Consider the following 7453-nt stretch of genomic DNA (forward strand, 5'->3'; position numbering starts at 1 on the left):
TCAAGTGAATTTGAAGTACTATTTGACAAATGTATTAGATTATCAAGAAAGGTGGGTTCAAGATACTAAGAGTCCTATTAGAGCTCTCACTTCTATCGCAGGCCTTGTTGTCGTTAAAGAATAGGTGCAATTACAGCACCTACTAAATAGATTACAAGTGACAGATTTGATACACAGTTCTCAACATAATTATCATTTGATTCCATAGGAATCTAGTCTTGCCACTCACACATCAGAAGGTGCAAACGGCCTTAATAATCCTTAAGACCCTTTACAGAAGAAATTTACTGTGAATCTACTTTTACAGTATCCCAAAAATGGAACTGTTAGTCAAGTGTTAGCATACATTATCCAATTAAAGTGTTCATGTTTTAGGAAGAATCTTTAAAACTTACGCAGTTTCCGAGTGCCTTACTGTGGAGAAACCTGAAAAAGCTCTGCGTTTATTTATTAAGAAGAGGAAAAAAGTAAAAGGTGGCCTAAGTGCTAGCAGCAGCCTAAGGAGAAAACTTGTATTAATTGACAGCTTTTAATATGCAAAAGGCCACTGACAAAACTGAAATAATTGGTATCCAATTTGGAAACAAATACAGTTTAAAAAAAATCTTAGAAAAAAAGAAAACCAACTACAATAACTGTACAAGTAACTAAATATCTGGTGGATTTCCCATTGCCCTGAAATTTACACATCATGTTTGGGTATGTTTCTGAAACAATTACATTTTATTTATAACACATTAGCAGGCTTTGTTAAGAATTTACCATGTTGTAGCCTATGGTTAATGCTGTGTAGAAGTTCAGACTGGTTATCACACTTTTAGTTCTTAAAACTTAGGAAACACATGACACTTCAAAATATTACCAATACAGAAAACAAAGTGCCTAACAAGGCTTATTGTGTACCTTTTTTTTGTTACAAAGGGAGGAGGCTTACTGCTTTGAAAGCACTTTGTCCTAATTACAAATAATGAGAGAAAAAAAGCCTTCACTGACTATGCAAATCATCTGTGTCTGTAAGACTCATTGAAGAGTGACTTACCTTAAGACTCCACTGTTATGCTACTAATTAACCTCCAAGGTTGAAAAAATTTGGATTTTTATTGTTTGTTAGTTTATATTTGTATTTATATTTATATTTGTCTTATATTGTGGTTATTATAGCTTTCAACAAGATATTCCCTTTAACAGAGGACATTTCTTACTTTTTTAGCTACTTCTCTGTAGCTAGAAAATATTTAATAATCAATAATATCAATTGTTGGAGCAATTTTGCTGGAATAAAGAATTATTCCACTGGAATTTGAAACAGGTTAGTAAGCCTGGCAGTAGAACGATTTGAATGGCTTTTGATGAAGCAAGGAGAAGGCTGGATGCTATAGAAAGCAAATTTCATTTTCAGAATTGCTGCCTGGTTTTCAAAACTGACGTTAGCATGTGAGTTATTTAATTGATTCTCTAAAATATTTACATGTAGTTGGACAACTTCATGATATACGCTATTGACTTTTTAAATGACAAGTCTAAAAGGCCCATGAGTTACACTGACTCAGGAATTGGACCTCTTATTTTTCCACAGTGTACATAGGCTTTATAAATTCTATTGGTTCAAGCAAAGATTTAACAAGTACCTAAGGGACTCGGTAGCTCTTGCTACAGACTTACGTGTTTTGCTGATGAAATCACTACTACTGGCTGGCTGCTTAAGAAGTGTCATCTTCTTTCTTGACTTCTGTGCTGGTAGATACAACAAAAGCCTTGTAAGCCATATATTCACTACCTGTGAGAAAGGACATTTGTTTAATTTAGGGTTTCTGGGAAGCATGGACAGAATAGTACCTGTAGAGTAGCATCCTACTGAGGCAGAGAATGACAACCCATTCTGCAAGGAATTTGGAGTACGAGGAAGCGTGCAAGCCACTGAAACCGAATCTGAACACAAGGTACAGAGCTAGTCAGCTGGCTCCTGCCCAGTTTCAGGATAGACACACACCTTTACCACAAGACTAAAAGACTTCTTTTGTTATTATCAGTACAGTTAACTCTTGTATTTCATTCTGCACAACTAATTTGTGACTTTTGTTATTTCTTTGGAATGAGTGCTTTATACTTTCTTCCTACCAGTGAGTGTATGCTTATCCAAAAAAATAAAACAATAGATTCGCAATTCAGGAGGCTGCTCCAGCACAGAGAAAGGATTAAAAAAAAAAAAATCATATCATAAAAGCCACAAAGAATTTATGTCAGGTAGACGCTCAATGTTGACATCCAATAAATTTAATTAATATATCCACTAGAGAATAAAGAAAGAACAGACTGAGGGAAGGCCTCAGGGGTCCAGCACCAGGACAAGAAGTTCTCGGGATCGCAGCCATCAAGGGAGAGAGAGCACTTCTCAGCAAACTTCCTAATTTATATTGAATGTGATGTTCATGGTACGAAATAATCCTGTTGGCCAGTTTGGGTCAAGTGCCCCCGGTCTTGCTCCTCCTCATCCCTGCACCTGGTGACCTCAAAAAACACTGAGACCTCAAAACCCACATACCATAACTGGCTTCAAAGTAAATATTTTCACAAATTCAGACACTAGAGTCTTCTAAAGTGCAGCTTTCCTGGGCATTAGAAGAGAAATTAGTCCTGTGTTACTCAAACCAGGATACCCATACAGCTCATAGACCCAATTTCTATCAGTTCTTGCCCCTGTTTTTGACTACATTCCTGCTGCAGAAATCAAAACATCACTAATGCCTAACCTAACCTGTTAAAATAAATAAATAAGTAAATTGTGCTTCTCCAGTCTCATGTATTTCCTTCATATTTGGAGAGAAATAATCTTTGTCCCCTAGGGTTTTGAGTCATGCTGCCTAAGCAGACCATTTCATACTCAAGAAAGCTGCCTTGCCAATATTCCAGGCACCCTTCTTCTTCTTCAAAGAATGCAACACTGCAATTATTCCCTCACTCTCCGGTATTAGGAAATAGCCTCTGGTAAGGCATTGATTATATTTCCATTGACCTACTGGGCACAGAGTCAAGTGCTTCTGATGCAATGCCCTGCTCTGTGTGACTGCAGACAGGCACCTCAGGTAACGTGATGAAAATTGTTTCTGGACATGTGCTGGCATAAGCCCAAGGTGAGTCAAACCTCTTCAAACAATCCCTCTTACGGATCTGTAGTTACATATTTGCAGTTTGCAGATTTTCTCTGGGATGCTGATAGATATTACAAGTATTCAAATTTTTCTTTCCCGAATTAAAATTTCAATATTCCTTGCTACAGCCTAATAGTGCTAGGTTTTATGCAGATTTTACTCATATAATCTTCCAAAAGAGACCATCATTTAATTTGGGGGGGCGGGGGGGGAAGGGCAATGGTTTTCTAATATTAACTGGTAAATGCTATTTTCATAAACAACAACTTGCTGCGCTTTACTGAGTGTTCAAGAGACAATCACTTTGTGTTCAGCTGTGTATTTTTACACAACAGGTATAGCACAGGACAAGAGAGTACAATCTGATAATGTAAATAGCAGCAATGCCGACAAACACTCCTGGAGTTGCTCCCCTGGATCTTCCATGTGACACACTTCTATTTTCTAAATAATCCGTGTCTGTGTGATTGCAGTTCTTATAGATGGAAAAAACTTTCACTCTAAGTATTTTCCTCCTTTTTTTAATGAGCTCCCCTTCTGTCAGATAGAGCTTACTTACGCTCATCTCGCTGCTAAGGAAAAGCCTTCTGAAAATAACATAAACGCTTTTTCTCTCCCAGTCTCCCTCCTATTGCTTGCTGGGCATGAATTAACAGTCAGGTAGACAGTTAAAACCCTTGTCAAACCTGTTTCTTCACTTAATTGTTTTAAATCACTAAGCCAGGAAACTCAACTGGCCTTACTACACAGCCCCAACATTGTAAGAACATTGAAAGAAATGGACATTTCTTACCAGGAGACTACTTACCATGAACGACTCATGCAAGTATTCCTTCCCTGCTCTCTGGAGTCACAATGACAAAGCAATTGTTTTTCTGAAATGGAAGTTGGAGGTTCTTACAAGCGGACTTGCTGCCTGTTTAGAAAAAGGGGAAGAAGTGTCACAAATTTTAGGCAAGCTGTGCTCACGTTTCTAAAGCCACACCACAGAAAATCCACCTCAGTCCTTGATAAGTATTACCCTGATGAAATGAGTCATATTGGGAAAGGAATTCCTGCTAAAGGAATCGCCTTCTTTTGACGTTTACCTGGCTTAGCAGGACAAATTGGCCAAGCAAGGCTAGTATCTTTGTGGTAACAGTATTCAAGGCTCAGTAACATATAACAGTTTTAAAGCCGCAACAGCTGCATGCATCTTCTATGTGATAAATATGAAAACCTACTTCAGCCGAGAGCTTTTCAGACCTGGGGCGGTCTCCTCCTGCGTCAGGAGATGGCAGGGAGGGAGCGAAGAGGCTGAGTGCTGCCCACTGGTGAAGGAGACTGCCCAGAAGCCCCGGTCACGGCACTTACTGGAGTCAGTTGCTCCTCCAGATCTGCAGCGGTGGCTCCTGGCAGCTCACAGCTAAATGCTGAGCAGCCTCCAACGCTCGCCAGGTTTGCCTTCCCGCAGCTGAAGGTTTCTCACGACTGCATCTCTCAGCGTACAGCTATCTGTAACCAGGGAGTCATGGAACTCAGTCCTGCAGTGTCCATCTCAGCTGCAGGAAAAGCTGATAGCGGTACAAAAGCATGCTTACCTCAGACGTTGGAATGAACTGGTAATCGCAAGTTTAGCCTGAAAGGAGTGTTTTTCTTTTTTTGTTTTGAGTGTTTCTTGGAGTTTTCATCATACCACTCTCCATGCAACAGTAAAAAGCAGCAGCCTGTGCAGGTACACACAGGCATTTCTGGCAGTCAAGGCACTGCTAGAAGAGTATTTCAAAAATACCTTAAATGTGACTTACCTGAAAACAAAGCTCAACTCTTCTCAGTGGAAACATTTTTTTCAAAAGTAGAAGTCTCAAAATCTGAACAGCAGTTAAACAGATTCTTGCTCTGTAATAGTTTAACATTGCTGATTTGTTTTACGTGAATTGTCTTTCAATAAGCATTTAGTCCCTGTGGATATCTGCTAACCTATTTTTACTCATTTCAAGGCTTTGCAAACGAATGAATTTACCAGTCTAAACTTTTGTCAAAACTTCACCAGCAAAACTGTGGCTGATGCAAATTGTCACCATCAGTCCTTTAGCAATCTAAGTATTGCATTTACTACTAATAACTTCTTGAGAGCCGCACAAACCCAATACACTCCTTGAGTCTCAAAAACCTTCTTGCTCTCTTCCTAGCATCCCACTGCTGGTAGGCCTGCTCCAACATACCTGAACACCCGGCTGCAGGAAAGCTGCTCTCACACCAAGTCCAAATTCAGGTCTGTTACCAAAGGCACAGGTTTGCTGTCTTCAGGCCTGCTCTTCGCTTCCTGGGACACAGTTTCAGTCTCCCTGAGTATTTTTTAAAAGTAGAAGTAAAGCAGAAGAGATGCCAGAAATCTCCAGTCCAAGGAAAACTTGCTTGTGATCCCACTGCTGTTGTAGCATTACTGACACTTAAGCACCAACATGTTTATAACAGTCCTTTGAACCAAGCTGGGACCAGCTGAATTTGTGCGTTAATGCATTAGGGTGAGGCGACACATATAAAAGAGAAACAACTTTTTTGAATGTCAGTCTACCACCCGAACCATTAAGCTGTCTCTCTGGCTTTCTGTACCTATTTTCCATGATTGGTGCTTAAAACCTGGAAGGATCATTATGGCACAGGAAGTACACAGACTTACCACAAAATCAGAAATCTTCTAATATCTCCTATGTTCCTGAAAATGAGTCAGAACCAGAGCTGCTGTTTTTGTTAAGATTCCACAAAGGGGGAAAAAGTTTGACAGCTCTTTTTTATTTCTGCACTGTAGAAGACTGGTTTGGTTTGCAAGCTACTTATTTTCTTTTGAAATATCTTTTCCGGAAGACCCAGAGCATGAACTAAACTCTTACTGAAAGGGTATATAGCAGTAATGTTTTCTTCTCTTTAGCATGCTTTAGTAAATAATACTTCATTGTTTGTCTGCTAGCAATTGAGAGACGATTTTTCTTCCAGCCATCCACAGCGTCTTTCAGGTAAAAACAGGGCATAACCTGAGTTACTACTAAAAAACTTTCTTAGCAAAACAGAAGACAATTGTGCTTCTGAATTAATTCTGTTTGTGTGCAGGAAGAGAAGAATGGTTTGCGAGCATTAGAATTTCAGCGATTCAGTTCAGAGAAGAGACTGACACAACTTCAGCGTCTCTGAAATATTAGGCTCTGCCTTCCCTTTTGAAAGCAGTGCTGCTTATGTATCTTCCCACCACCGATAACCTGTGCTTCCTGGGGGTTCATCGCTGCCCCGGGGACTCCGGCAGGACCAGAGATGCTGTATGGGGAGGGGCCAGGGACACAAACAGCATAAACCTTCTACTGAAGGCTGCTTGTGGAACAGAGTTGGGAGAAGGACTCCTCCACCTTCAATTGCCATCCTCTTTTTCACACTTCATGGTCTATGTAAGCAGGGAACCTACAAAGCCCCATTGGTGACTAAATATACAAGTAACAATTGCTTGCAGACTTTTTATGATAACGTTAACTTTCTTCCCTTTTTCTAAGTTTCTTTTCTTGTTTAGATGTACTGGAGAAGAATAGTTGCATACACAAGGTATTCAAGTGATACCCATGGGATATGGAAGAATTATGTGGCTCTTATTCCAAACCTGCATCCCAAACTGAACTTCCTGAGGAAATTTTCAAAAGTCAGCAACACTACAGCATATGTACGGTATTAAATAAATAAAACATTCCTGGTTCCCAGTTCCCACACACTATGACTATTACAGCACACTGGCTAAAGGCTTAATATACTTAATAAACTCAGTATGTATGTATTTCATGAAAGACTAAGATGGATTTACATTAAGCATTCAATTTTCATTAATATGCTATACTGCTGACCTGGTGAGATAGCTGCCCAGACAGAACTATGGGGCTTATATGCAAGCCTGGGATTTCCAAGGATCATTCAACCCTCCAAATGCTGGAAGATGCCCTGAATGGTTGGACTAGATGATCTCCAGAGGTCCCTTCCAACCCTGACTGTTCTGTGATTCTGTGAAACAACAGGAAAAAATAAAGGGGAATACAGAAAGAGAATAGACAAGTTAACTTATGCAGCAACTGTGAAGTAATAAAGGGACATAGTGTTACTAGCAGTCAGAGCTGCTACCTGAAATAGCAGAAAATAGACTTATGCATCTGCACAAACACAAACGTGAAATAAAGTGTTAAAAAAGTACTGTTTGGGTAATGACGCAGTAGGATCAGCCCAGTCCTCTCTGTTCATTTACACCCTGGACTCCCTTTTTACATTATTAGGTAACCTGAGAATACAGTATG

The sequence above is a fragment of the Vanellus vanellus genome (genome assembly GCF_965231255.1).
Source record: "Vanellus vanellus genome assembly, chromosome: 4".
NCBI lineage: Eukaryota > Metazoa > Chordata > Aves > Charadriiformes > Charadriidae > Vanellus > Vanellus vanellus.